This window comes from Ixodes scapularis, unplaced genomic scaffold, assembly GCF_016920785.2.
Source record: "Ixodes scapularis isolate PalLabHiFi unplaced genomic scaffold, ASM1692078v2 PGA_scaffold0__279_contigs__length_252992795, whole genome shotgun sequence".
Lineage (NCBI taxonomy): Eukaryota > Metazoa > Arthropoda > Arachnida > Ixodida > Ixodidae > Ixodes > Ixodes scapularis.
Genome location: NW_024609835.1, coordinates 181388253 through 181403484, shown reverse-complemented (window position 1 = coordinate 181403484; position 15232 = coordinate 181388253). Strand labels below are relative to the sequence as shown.

The 15232-nt window shown below is 44.6% G+C and overlaps 1 non-coding gene across 1 annotated transcript in view; it reads left to right on the top strand.

Moving 5' to 3' along the window:
• Nucleotides 1-5533: 5533 nt before the first annotated feature.
• The window catches only part of LOC120843220, a 39448-nt gene continuing 29749 nt past the window's right edge, over nucleotides 5534-15232 (top strand). The window contains exon 1 of the transcript XR_006078321.1: nucleotides 5534-5639. This is a non-coding gene — a transcript (uncharacterized LOC120843220). The remainder of the gene's footprint in view (nucleotides 5640-15232) is intronic.

Below are 15232 nucleotides of genomic sequence, written 5' to 3'. Positions count from 1 at the left end.
ACCAATTTTGGTTACACAGTTTTGAGTGTAATTCGGAGTCACCCTGAGCAAGTGTCCTATAGAACCCAAGTACCTGTCATATTACTTTTGAAATTTCTCGCCAATCTCAGTACTGTGCATTCTGTCCAACCTTCAACCTGGATGAGCTGCAGACATATCTCTTACATTATTATCATTCTCGCACAGCTTTAAAGAGACTGATATTAAGTTAGAAATGCTAAAAATGCTATAGAGATCTCCTTTGAACCCGAGCAAAGTCCCGGTTTTGGTTGTTGTGATTTCTCGGCTTCTATGTAATTCCTGCTAAAACAACGATCACGAGAATGATAATAACAGATTTCTGCCGCTCAGTCAGGTTGAAAGGTTGATCGCATGCACAGTACCATAAAAGCAGCCATTGACGAGAAATTTTAAATCCGATATGACAAGTCCTTGGGCCCTATGGAACGCTTGTTCAGGGTGACTATGAATTACACTCGAAACTGTGTAACCAAGGAATTATTCAAAATTAGTGATCGCAAGGGAGCTGAAGGATCACCATCCCATGATTCCTCGAGTGCGGGCCGGGGCGCTCGGGAGAATTGTAGATAATAAAAAAATATAAAGTGCTGATTTCGGGCGTGTGTCCTTTTGATATGCCTGGCCAGATCTGGAATTTCCATACCTGGCCAAGGATATCACACTATATCTGGCATTGTGAGGCTATATCTAACAGATATACCATATCAGGCTATATGGGGCCAATTTTTGATATGGCCACATCTGAAATCTTCAGATCTGGCCAGATATAAAGTTTTTGTAAGGGACGCGAGTGGCGGAATGACCGGCTGAACGCTTCCGAGAACACCGCCGACTAGTCACACTAGAAAGCGCGAGAAAACTTGAACATGACCTCTCCACACATGTATCTAAACACTTTCCACTCTATGAATCATTCCGAACTCAACTCAGGAATCCACACGCCCACCTCACGCGAAAAGAAAAAAAAACAAGAACAGATTAATGATTAACCTAAAGATGGAATTCTTATCCGGTTAGAACAATATTCTTTCCTTCGGCTATTAGGCATTCCCCTTTCGCCCACTCCCCTCCCTCGCCCCCTTCTACCACCTCCACCCGGCCCCATAATTTGGGTGGTCATGTGGGGTGCCCTAAGCTTTCTTCTTGCCCGCATTACTCCACTTATTTATTTACAGACGTCTCACATCTAACTTCACAACTTTTCCTCCCCTCTCTCTGACTTCATGACGGCACATCTGTCAAGTGTTGCCTCCGATATACTGCAAACGACTTAACATTCGCTAGAACCTAATTTTCGTGAATTTCGCGAATCCCCTACCATCCGCGAAAAATAGGTCCCGCGAAAAATTCCGGTAAATTGTAAACACATGGCAATCTATATTGATATCCCACCACGTCGCGAATGTGAGTCATCGAATGTTGACCTGGCCACTTTCTGTATTATATATAATATTAACTTACTCTTTATGATTATCCGATCGTGACTCTACTGCGTAGTCTGGATAATATCTAGAAAGAACAAAGATTACTAATTATGTGTATGTTAATTATTCATTTATAAATTATACATAATCTATTTTAGAAGTTGCGTTTTTCTTAATGTATTGTGCATTTCGATGACCGTATCGAACCCTAGAACTGTAGGGAGTGTATGGCGTTATATCAACCGTCCGTTACTACGTTTTTATTATATGAAAACTAATACTGCAATTTTACGGCACCATCGGTTTGATTGGGGTAAAGCTGGTACCCTTGAACACAACAAAAAGACCGATCAAAATGTTGGTTTTGTTATGGTAGTACCGCATGACCTATCAGCCAGCTGCTAAACGCAAAATATTGACCACCTCGTGTCATTTAAATATAAGCAAATCGAGACAATGGAGAAGGGTATATTCTAATGAAACTTCAACCGGGGCCCTAATCTACACAGCGGAAAAAATGGACCGAGATATATTACTAAGATCAAACAGCGTGCACAACGTCGGAGCTGTTTAATCTTAGTCATGCACCAACTAGCTCAAATAACCACTTTACTATGACCGAGACATCGCCGCGTTCTGCGATCGGCCAACGGTACGGAGCTGGCCAATCGCAGCAGGCGGCGATCTTCCACTCCTGCTTAGTTCCGCCACGTAGATAAGGCCTCCAGTAACAATAAATGAAAAGCTGCCTTTCACCCATACGATTGTCGCATTAAATTACCAGCTACCGGTTGATCAAGTTCGTACTACGAAAGCGTATTTTGCAGTAACTTAAAACACTTTTATTACCTGAAGTTGTAGTAAAAGTTGACGTTACTTAACAGGGTAATAAAAGAGGTGGTTCGTGTCTCTGATATATGAAAACGAGAAAGATTGCCGCTTTTTTTTATAAATGAGTGCCTTTTATTAATAGCACGACATCATGAAAATGCTGCATATGTATGAAATAAAAACACTCCATATTAAAAAAAAAGTTAAATAACATAGCGAAGGTATACATAGAGCAAGTCGTCCAAAATGCGTCATTTCGCCCATCTGAGAAGAGGCATGAGAATGTTGAGATATTCTCCGCACACTAGAAAATAGGCGCAAAAAAGGCGAGAGAAAGCGGTCACGTATAGACCTTTCCAGCTGCAGTCTCGAACGAAGCGATTTACAGCGCGCGTCCCTGGTTTTGAGAGTGTACGTCAGTGTTGCCCGACTGCGCTGAGCTGTGGAGTTTCTCGTCAGTGGGCTGTGGCAGCCTGCGTAAGCGCAATTCCGGACGCTGGTAGCGGCTGCATTGCCGCATTTTCTTTTTTATTTTGTGTTCTGTGGCAAACATAATTTATAGAGGTACTCAAGAAAGCAGTGCTCTATTTTTGGGAACAAAAACAAAGAAATAAAAGCTGTTTTGGTGAGTCCGTGCGCGACACAACAAATGCCACTGGAATGTTTGTTTCATTTTATGTTCATCGTTTTACGGAACCGTACACTCAGCCGTGTCAGTCTATATAGGTCAAAATATTTGACCACGCAGGATATCCGAACTGCATGGATATTCCCCACCCAGAGCATAAAATTCAACGAGTCTCATCAATCGAACAACACATATTGTACATACCCCACGGTGGCGCGTTATCCGAACAGGATTTGAGAATGGTCTCAAATAACACAGCAGATCCAATATACAGTGTCGATGATAGTCACTTCACGACAATCGAACGGAATCCGGCGTGTTTTGGGGAACATGTAAAAGAGAGCAGCTTTTTTGCACAGCTTCAAAGCAAATGAACGAACGTGTCTATTCTGTCCCCACACCCCGGACCCGACCCTATCAGACATTTTTGGCGAAAACCCGGAACACAGCCGGGAAGGCTTTTTGCAGATTATCTCAACGGAAATAATCCTCAAAGAACGCCGAACTGTCTGCGTCGCGGGCTGCTTGACGTTCGCTCTCTTCGTTCGTTTCCTGCGAAGGCCGAGCAGGCTACGAGCCCTGGTATTCTCTGGTTCGCACAGTGGAAGATAACATAGAAAGGGAAAGCATCCTAAACAGGCGAATAAAGTAAAAACTTCCAAGAAAAGCCGGCGAACTCCGAATGCAAAATGCAGGTGGGGAGTCACGCTGACCGGGTTTCCACAGCTCAGGCGGGTGCCAGACATTTTCTGGCTGATAGGGGTCGCTCAATTCGCAAAATGGCGGCGGCCAGAGCGCTCCTTTTGGAAAGGTCTATACGTAGACTCTCCGCTCCAGCAGAGCTCAGGTGGGAAACAACCTCTTGGTTGTTAATCCTTCGCTCGTTGGAGGGCGTCCGGCACTTGGCAGTCGACGAAACCAAGGTGCCCTTCGAGCAGGGGCGGATCCAGACCTCCATTTTAGGGGGGGGGGGGGGGGGGGGGGGCGGTTCCTCGGTGTAAAACAGTGGGGGGGGAGTGTTTCTATTTTTTGTGGAGTTATCGTTTTTACTAAACTCTGATAACATAAGATTGATATTGAGAACTTTTGTATCGGTTTACCTGTCGTGGATGAACTCTTTGAATTAAAACCTATCGGGTGACCACGCTAGAAATAAGTATCTAGAAAATTGTGGTGGCACTATCCTTTCTGAAACTTGGGCTTCAGACCGACACTACGTGAGCAGTCGATTTAGGGCAGCTTAAAGACATTGCCTTGGCAGACATTCTGGTTGGAGCTAGTGCTCAACTGCTGCGGCAACGGGAAGAGCGGCTTAAATCAATGGAGCAAGCACGTTGCAAACAAGCGACGAAAATGGCCCGGCGGCTTCGACGCTGCTCGCGGCGTCGAAACACTGTTGACGCAGCGAGCGAAACGAACGCTGCCAGGCGAGTTCGTCGATTGTTCGCCGTATATTTGGAATGTCCAGAGCGCAGCACATGCGGCATTGCCAACCAAAACTCGTGTTTTACGTGTTCTGGATGCAACTCGAGAGAACGAAAGCGAATAATTGTTGAATATTTTTGAAAGCATGTTGCAGTTCGTCAACTATAACTTTTAAAGTTAGACAAGACCTTAAACCAGCAATGATCCTTCCAAATTATATTCAATTGCACTTCGCCTGGATACTTTCTGTATGAAAGAAACACTTGTTTCTGGGTAGTTAGCTCATTCGTCAGGGTCGAGAGGACAGCTGCAGAGATATGATAAGGCAGAACGGTTGTCAGGTCGGCGAATCTCAACTGGACTAAAGGCCGATCACGACTGCAGCACGGATGTTTGGGAGCCGGTGTTCACTCGAACGGGCACACGCACTTTCTATGTAATTTATGTATAGTCGCATCTTTGAAAGGGCTCGTTTTCCCCAAGTCCCTAGGTAGGGAATTCGAAGCCGCAGTTGGAAACCAGCAAGCCCTGCCTCTGTTCCGTTCGATACACACATATTCGCTCCTGCAAAGCCGCGCGAAAGCTCTGCCGTCAATCCACAGAAGCCGCGTATAACTCGAAAAGTAAAGACGGCGCCAAGGGGAGACAAGGATTAGTTTGCGCCTTTCCTAAAATATGTCCCGCCACCCTAAGTTGAAACGGCATTGTATACAAATAAATGCCTACGGCGTCGTCTTGAGGACCCCGTGTAAGCAGCCTCCAGCCTTTAGAGTGCTCCTGATCAGGATGACAACCCAACCGAAGTTGGGCTGAGTGCTTTATTTTTTTTCCAGAAAACGGACCGTTTATGCTGGCAGGATGCCTGCATGTCACAGCCGATTGGGGGGAGAGGGGTTGGGAGGATAGGTAAAAGATAAAGAAAGAAAGAAGAAAACAAAACAGTCGCTTGTTATCGACACGCCGTGGCGCGGCGAGCGATGCCGTGATGTCGTCGTAGTGTTCGTAGATCGTGGGCAGCCCTGGGCGTTTACATCACGTCTTTGAGGCCGGTATTAGCCAAGTAGGTGGCCAGCGCACGGAGCGCCCGCTCTGTCCCGGCCCGGGGCAGCCCGGGTCGCAGCAACTCGTTCAGAGTGTCGCTGGGGCAGCCGAGGGCACCGTATGCATGCCCCAAGTTCGCCCGCGCGTCTGAGAAGCGCGGGCAATGGCACATCAGGTGCTCTGCGTCTCCGTGGGCGCCGCAGTGCCCGCAGCTGTCATCGCGGTCGGTCCTCCACCTCGCGCGCCCGGCGGGTGTGAAGCTGGAGCCGGTACGCAGGCGGTGCAGGGCGGCCGCCACGCCCCTCGTCAGCCGCCTGGGGAGCCTGGGAGAAAGCGGTCCGCGCTCGAGCTCGGGCGTTTATCTTTCTTTTATTAGCTTCCCGCCATGAGAAGTCGTACCGCAGGCAGTATGAAGCCCATTAGAGGAAACATCTCCCCCTTCTGGCGCTCGTCGGCTTCTTTCTGTATTCCGCGCTGCGGCGCTGATCCTGAGTGAGGGATAGAGGCGAGGACGAAAGCGGGCTTATGTTTAAGCCAAGGTCGTGGGGAAGTCCGGAGCGTCTAGAGGAGAAGCTCAGACCCAGACTGCCCAGACTACACTGTACCCAGAGCATTTGCTTCCCTTCTCAGTTGAGAAGAAAAGCAATTGGTCAACTGGTTGTACAAGCTGCATCCTGCGTCGATTGCTTATCTTTTTTTCGAGCTAACGAAGAACCCCGGGGGGGGGGGGGGGGGGGGAGGGGGGGGTTGCCTGGCGAGGCGTTTGGGGGTGGCGATCGCCCCCACCGCCCCCCCCCCCCCCCCCCCCCCCCCCCACCTTGGATCCGCCACTGCCTTCGAGAACATTATTCTCACCTTTCTCTAAAGCTAAGTCCTCGATTGTACGAAACCAGTATATTTTTCGAAGCTGTAGAAAAGGTAAGGAAGACATGGTCACGACTAACAGTCAGAGACGACGCCGGAGCTCGACGCCTTGACTCCTGATGCCACGGCAGCCTCTGCGAAAACAGCCGACGAACTTGACTGCCCTGGTTGGAGCATACAATTGGTAAATACAAAGACCGAAATTTATATGTTACACACCATGATCATTGATTTAATCAGAGCTTAGAGCGATGATGTCACTCTATCGGGTGCAGCAATTGGAGTTAGCCGCCGGCGTCCCGGCTGGGTCGACACAAAAGCCGTGGGAAATGCCCCGGGTGCGTTAAGCGGTTAGAAAAGAGGTTGGAATGGACTACCAAATTTCCTCTTGCAGCGTGGCAATCGATTTCATAACTGGGCATGCCGGAAGCATCCCATAGGGCATTTTCGCCCCTTCTGTAAGTACTAGCCTAGGTCGGCTAATGTTGACGCAACCACTACTGCAAAGCAAAAAGGTTTTACGTAAGCAATTTTTGAGATAAAGGGGAAAAATGCACTGCTAAAAATACAATATAATATACCCATAATTAAATGGCTCACACGACAATGTTACGTGATAGTTGGAATGGGGTGAACAGTAATTGCTGTTTGTTTACAGCGTCCCAGCAGTTTGGGGACAATGTTGCAGACCGATGACCGCCCGTATATTCCTCGAGAGTCCCAGCCGCTCTTAAAAGGAAAACAGGTAGCAGCTCCATGGATCCCTTCAATTTATCTCGCTGCAAAATAGGGTATAATGGAAATGCTTAGTAACCTTTCTAGGATCGAGTTGCATAGGCGATGGTGGAAGTAGAACAACTACATATTAGCAACTCACTAGCACAGCCACAGTTTTCATTCACATGATAGCGACCTAGGTAAACAGCAATAAACTCATCGATAACGATTTATTAATCTATACGATCCGCCCTCTTTTGTTCTTTTGAAACTAACTTATTAACTCAAGTTTCTGTCATGCTGCCCGGAATCTTCTGAATGTCCTTGGTGGGTAGGGCGCCATTCAGCCAGTCCGACGCTGGAGCGTGTCAGATTTTAATAATAACTTTGTTTTCGAAATGAATTGGAGGGACAGAAGAAAAAAAGCCTCCAGCGGAGGCTGGATGATCCCGAAGCCCCATACGGTGACGAACGTAACAGCACCAAAAAAAAAAAAAAGCTCCCGCAAGCATATACATAAGAAAGGCAAAAAACTTAATCGGAATTATTATAAACACTTCACAGTAGACACTGTTGTAGCCCTCAAAATAACCTTATACAGTACAAACAAACAAGTAGATAATAGGTAACATAGTAGGCATCGATGAAGAATCACAAGCGCAAATAGAATGAACGGAAATCTTTAGTTGATATGGAGTCTATACAAATTTCATTGCTGGCGAGGTAGTTGGGTCATTTAGGTATAGTGTAACGTAGAGTTTGTGTACCATAGTTTCTCTTGCAGGCGGTAACCTTCCAATATTCCATGTGTCGAATTAAATAGACGTGATCGTTCGGCAATAGCTCGGATAAGTCTGACAAGAAACACGTATTTTTTTGTTCTCGAGTTTTAAGCTGATGCATAATCTATAGTCATAGGGGTTAAATATTTTTTAGCATTCCGAACTTTCGAAACAAACCCTCACTATTGTAATCATAAGGAACATTACAAGTAGTTCTCAATATTCGTTTTTGCAATAAATATAGTTTCTGCAAGTTTGTGAACGTCGTGTTACTCCAAACGAGGCTAAAGTAATTTAAATGGGACTGACACTTTGTGAGTTTCGTACGTAAGCTCCGAAAATTCAATCGATTGCTTTGTCCCTTTTTCTCGAGATCATTCTTTTCTTCAGATGATGCTAGTGTAGTTACTTATATATAATTTCGTGCACGTGCTCAGTGAACGTAAGGCTGCTGGCACTGCTCCGGAACTTCGCCGTTTCATAGCTTCGTTTGCTCGATTGAAAAAAATTAGCGTTAAAAACGTCATTGCAACAGAAATGTTCTGTATGTTTTAACTGTGAAGCGTAAAAAAAAATAAAAAAGAACGTGTACAAATCTTTGTAATGTGAAACTATCATGCTCAAAGAGCGACTTTGTTTCTCTCATTGTTGTGCCGTGCCCGCGGTCACTCTGTGAAATTGCAGTTGATTGCTTCTAAGTGTGTAAGTTGTTAATATGCGGTGACATTGAGCCTAACACGGGACCTACAACTGAAGAGATGCTTCAATCGATAAGGGAGGGTCAAGCCTAAATCAAAGAGGACGTTTTCAATTTAGTTATCAAACAATGCGGTAGCGACAAAGCGATTGCCGAAGTATTATAAAAAATGCAGGTGTCGACAAAGTATACTCGAGTTAAGAGCTAAATCCCATGAGGTCGATGCTCTTAAACAAACTATCACTGTACTCGAGCTGACAATTGTAAAACAAACATCTCGGCTGCCTTATTTGGAAGATCGGAGTCAACTTTCAAATCTTATCATCTTGGGAGTTCCTGACTAATCAGAGGAGACAGAGCGAGATTTGATGGGAAAAGTAATTAATAATACCTTATTTTATTAGGTCAACGGGACGTTACTTGCACTTCTGCAGCGGGAATTCATCGCCTTCATACAAGCGTAGGAAAGCGGGCAATTTTTCTTTACCTTCAGGACTACAATGAAAAAAAAAAAAGAAATCCAGCGAAATAAAAAAAACACAGACTTCAGGGCACAAATATTTACATTCAAAAAGATCATTCCCAAGAGACCATTAACAAAAGGAGGCTACTATGGAACAGTTGAAGCAAAGATATGGTGAACAAAATAAAGGTTTTACTAGGATTGACAAAATTCGATTTGCCAATGATCTGTATGAACCGAACGAATCCACAAATGAGCGTGTAAAGTTATCCCCCTCCAATGAATCGCCTGTCAGTGTTTGACAAGAATTCCGTTCAGTAAACAAACGGCTTCGTCTACTGAATATGAGTGAACAAAGCATCGTCAATAAAACGGACTGGTTCGAATTAGTTATCTCGTATCATGACTCTCATATAGCCATCATTACAGAAACGTGGCTGAATGAAAATCTGTCAGATAATGAATTTTTTCCTGAATCTTAGCAAGTATTTCGTCGGGGACGCCCCTCTTGTTGTGGCGAAATTGCAGTCGTAATCAAATCATCTATTTGTGTAACAAGGTTAGAACAGACTAGTAATAATAAAGGTCCAATTTTACGTCAGGATATCTGGGGCCGAAACGTTATCCTTTTTGTTGAATATAGGCCTCCTTCTGCTTGTCCAGATTTTTTAATATCGACTTTATGATTGTCTATTAAAATATAGAGCTGAATTCATTCTGGTTGGGCATTTTATTCTCTCCATATCGACTCGTTTCAATTATCGAGCCCATGTGATGACGAGATTATTCTTTACATAATGTTCGCATGCAATCTTTCTTAAGTTGTTTTGGAATTTACGCGTGAGCAGGCCTCGAGCCGCTGAATTCTGGACCTTATACTTTTTAGTAGAGCATTCGCTGAATATTCTGTAAGACTTGAAGAAAGTAAGTCTAATCAGAAACTTGTACTATTTGATTGCCATCTGAACCGACCTTTGCCAAAGAAAAAAGTAGTTACCATGGTAAAGGATGTTTCATAGTCTAATTACGAAAGTGTTTCAAATTATCTCGACTACTGCTTCAGCGATTTCGTTGAAGACGATGTGATGTTCCCGTGGGAGAAGTTCAATTTTATATGAAACTATTGCTTAGCGAATTTAGGCCTAGTCGACGTAAATGCACTGGACGAAGGAAACCTTGGACCAACCGAAGTATAATTCACCCTACACGTAAAATAAAAGGTATAAAAAATGTTCAAACTGGGAAAATACATCCCCTATAAGCTGAACTGGCTTGTCAAGTCAAGGAAGCGAGATATACATATTTTTCATACACCCTTTTAAACTTCATGAAACATGATCCTGTAAAGTTCTGGAACTAGTTTTCAGAAAAGGCTAAACCGGTCGACCAGATACATATTAACAACATCATTATCAATGACAAACGCTAAATCGCTAATAAATTTAACCTTTATTTTCAATCTGTGTTCTCGAATACATATTTGAACACTCCAGCGCCACCACTGTAGCTACACTGAAAGCCGATTTTAACTCCTTTCATGGTGTCTTTGTCATGTTATTGAATCTGAATACAAAATCAAGCACTGGGCTTGATAAGATACCGAACGCTTTCCCCCGTAGATATGCCGAATCGATTTCACACATTCTAACAGTAATTTTTCATGCTTCTGTTGGTTCATGTTTGCACCCGTATGACTGGCGGACAGGGCGTGTTGTGCCGATTGATAAAAAAAGCGGTTATTCTGTTGTAAGCAATTTTCGTCCCATTTCTATCACGAGAAACTCATGCTAACTCATGGAACATATGGTTAGTAGTTATATTCGAGATATTTTAGAAGAGAGGAATGTGCTGACTTCTTTTCAACATGGTTTTTGGAGAGGGTATTCCACAATTACGCACTAGTTACAACAGTTCATGACTACGCCGCTACCCTAGGGAAGTCTGGACTGGTCGATATACTTTTTTTTTTTAATTTAGCACTGCTTTCGGCAAGGTCCCGCTTGGTTTAAAATATTTAGTTTAGTTTAAACTATTTAGTTTAAACTAAACTTTAAACTATGATGTTTAAACTGGAACGTCTTGGGCTTTCACTAGAAGTAGTTAATTGAATATTATCATATTTGTTCAATCGTAGCCAGGTTGTTGACGTTGGAGGGTATTTTTCCGGTATCCTCGATGTTTCCTTTGGTGTTCCCCAGGGCAGTGTACTCCGTCCCTTGCTAGTTCTGGTCTATATAAATGATATTGTAGCAGCTGTGAGTACTTACGTTAATACCCGTTTATTTGCAGATGATTGTGTTTTGTTTAAAACCATATCCTGTGTCGATGACCGAAAAATGCTTAATTCTTCTCTTATTCAATTTGACGATTGGTGCAATGAGTGGGAAATGCAACTGAATACTGCGAAAACTGTTCGCTTACGCATGACCAGGAAAATTAAACATTTGGAATTTATGTATCAAGTAAATAATGTTAAAGTAACCGAAGTGAATGAATAAAAATATATTGGAGGGAACCTAACAAGCGATCTACGATCGTCAAGGCATATACAAAATATCAGCTCCTGAGCTTTTCGAAAATTAGGTTTCTTACGACGGAAGTTAAGAAATGCTCCAACCTCCGTTAAACTCCAAGCGTACAACTCCTTGGTAAGGTCAAAAATAGAATATGCTAGTATAATCTAGGATCCGAAGTCGAGAAAATATGCTTCAAATCTTGAAATGATCCAAGGGAGAGCAGTTCGCTTTCACAATCAATACAATCAATTTCACAATAAAATTTCACAACTAGCAGCCTTACTTCGTGGCTTAAAAATGGCATATATTGTTTTCTTAACATTTAATTGAAGTTGATTAGAGGTAAACCAGTTTGATAGCTCGTTGAGCCACGTTTTAGCAGTAACTTCAAGATCAGGTTAAAATGGGCCAGAAAAAAATAAGCTGGTGTCGTCGGCATACAAAAACATTTCAGAACTGTTTGGTATATGCACAATATCATTAATATACTAAATAAGAAAACAGAGGACCTGAAATAGACTCCTGTGGGACCCCATACGAAATTTGTTCTGGCTTGGACCGATATTCATTGAAACACGTATATTGTGAACGACAAGATAGGTAACTACGTACCAAATCTAAAGAAACACCTGGAATTCCATAGAACGGTAGTTTATAAACCAATATATTGTGTTTAAAAAAATTCAAATGCTTTTCTGAAGTCAAGAAATATTCCAGCGGTGAATGTAAATTAAATGCCAAAACACTAAGTGTAACTTACACTGTGAAAGAGAATGAATAACGATCAGCCACGTTTATGAAGCACCAGTTTCCAACCAGTCGAGACGTGCAGCGTGTTTGACGTTTAGATTTTGCTGGCTAAAAGCCGCATCTGCCCGCAATGTTTCTTGAATGACCGGTAAACTGCCGACAACATTGGGCTAATGGCGCAATAGGAATGCAAGCGGAACGCAGATTATGCCTTGAAGAAAACAGTCGCTTGTCATGTGGACCACCAGTTTGAATAATATGTCGCTTATGCAAGTAATTGGCAGTTGCCACATGTTGTGAAACAAAAGTGCATCACCCCAATTTTGGGTGTTGCGAACGCACAGTACGGTCATTTAGAGGGCTGCTCTTAGACGCCCGTTTCTGGCTTGAGCGGCGTGGTCGTCACCGTCAGGTGTGACGTCACGAGGGTCACAAATGACATCATGAGTGACATCTCGAGGGACGTCACGAAGGTCACTCGTGAGGGTAACCACGAAGGTCATGACAGTCACAGGGGAGGTCACGTGAAGGTCACGACCTTCACGTGACCTTTACTCGTGAGGCCTTTACGAGTGACGTCAGGGGGTCATCAGGGTCCAGGACCAACTTAAATGAGGGGGAGGCCAGTCTGCTGAACGGTGGCTTAGCGCCGGCTTGGAAGGACGCGCACTCCTCACGAACGCTCGTGGTGGCGCTCGAAGACCCCTCCTCGCCCCCCCCCCCCCCCCCCTTTGAAGTAACTGTACAGGCTCTGCTTGCATATTATCGTGTTCCTTTTCCTTTCGCCGCCAACTCCGTATTGGCGGAGAAGCGGTCACGGGCACCAAGCTGGATCCGAAGTTCGTGCGGGAAAGCGACCTTGCAGGCACCGAGTGTCGGGCGGATCACGTTTCTAGCTTCGCGTTTGCGAAATATACATCCTACACCAAAATAGAACGAACTGGAAGGTTCCTTGGCCATTCAACATTATGTGTAGCCACTCGATACAGTATAATCGCGTAGTTTTATAGCGCGAGCGATGTTTTAAAACATGTTTTCAAAGTGTGGGAAGAAGACGACACGGAGGACGATCGCGCAGCACGCGCATCCGGGCCTCTTGCAGAAGCGACGGTCGCTTCCCGCAGTGCGGCCTTGGATCCAACATGGCCGTCCTGGAAGTGCCATTGCGGTACTCTGCTGCGGTGCATATACATTTACTCTAGCTCCCCTCCCCTTCCCTACCGGATCCAGCCCGGGAAGCCTTGGGTAACACCCAAGTAACCGAACCGAGGTGGTTACGCCGTTGGAATCTGTGTGTTACGATACGAAAATTTAAGTGTCGACTCGAACCGCGGGTAAATGGTACACTGTTGCTTGCCGCTGGATTATCATTTTGAGGAATTTCTATTATTGAGTGTCGGCGAAGTATATATAAAAAAAAAAAAATCTCGAGAGTGGGTAAGTGCCAATTTTTTTTTTATCTCAGTCATCTGGGACAGTAAGAATAATAGAGTCATATTGTATTCGAAGAAAAAAAGGCACTCAAGGCCAGTTTCAATATTTCCTCTTTTTTTTTCTCTCTTTTAAAGGAGAAAATGACTCGCAGTGGCGCTTAAGTGATAGCGGGGCCACTGTCCTGTGCTCGCTGCATTTTACATGAGATGACTATAAAGAAATGTGAATATAAAAAGCTGAAAACCACAGCGATGCAAACGGTGTTCTGTGTTTGAGATTTATCCCATCGACAAACAGAGCAATTCAATGCAGACTAGAAAACCCCCGGCGACACCCGCCGCACAAATGAAGAAGGTATGAATTAATTTTATTTTTGAGTGCAACTCATCTTTCAGAGTATTTGTAATAGTTACACATGGCGACACATGAATTTTATCGGCTACTGACGGCGAGCCCGGTGAACGAGAAAAATGCTGCCTCGAAGGGGCCGAGGTGGAGCCGGTGGACCTTTCATATGTTTGCCCAGGAACACATTCCTTGAGCATGTGAACAGCCGGAAGAGAACGACACCGTCGATCCGCGTATTTCTAACATCCGAGACTCGCGAAGCCTTGGCAGTCACGACGTTGTCTACTGTATTGTGCACTCGTCACCTCTTGAACCAGGGCTTCAAGTACGTTTTAACGTTTAAGTTCACTTCAGACAGCGTAGAGTCGCCCTTTCCCGCCGAGAGGCAGCGGAGCGTATTCAACGACCGAACGGATGCCTAAGGCATCCGTTCGGTCTCTTGTCTCTTGTCTTGTCTTGTCTCTGCAACAAATTATCATCATCATCATCATCATCCTCATTTATTAGCTTGAAGAATCTTACGGGCATTACACAAGGGAGCGGCACTTAAGACTGAGAGTTCGATATCGGTGCGCTACTGCAAAAGCCAGGACTGCAGCCTGCTGCTTCGCCGCCAAATATAAAGAAGATTTTGCAACCCTTCTTAAAGAAACTTCAGACGTTCGCAAATAATCTTTTATAAAAAGTTAGAACTAGCGAAAAACGCAAAACGATTTTTTTTAATGTTTTTCCAGCTCCAGGACTGCAAATCAACACGCTGGCACTCATCGGAGGTTTTCTCGTGAGGGCGGCTGAAGACAACACTGCCTGCGACAGGTGCTCGCACCAGCTCAAGTCCCATCCACACATCAGCTCAACCGCAACAATTGCAATCGAACGCAACCTGGACCGTGGGGTACTGCGCTATCCCAGACCCCCCTTCGTCAACTTTCTAAAAACGCTTGAGAGCGCAGTCAATTCTTCCCAGACGGGGTTATTAGCAGCGAGGAAGCCACTGCTGACGTTTACTAAAGGGGTTCTCCTGGCAATTGTGAGCAACCCGCTATTAGCCTGTGTAGTCAACGACTCACGAGATCACAGAACCGCCCTGACTATAGTCAGGGCGGTTCTGTGAACTTTCTGACTATAGTCAGGCCTCGTGAACTTTCTGACGATGAGTGTATACACTCATCGTCAGAAAGTTCACGAGGCCTTTCCTAACGAACATTGCATCAAACATGATGGAGGAGCCACGGGCGAAGTAGGTCATAAAAAAGGAGACCGACTTGCAGAAAGGTGTTGAAGGTGCAGG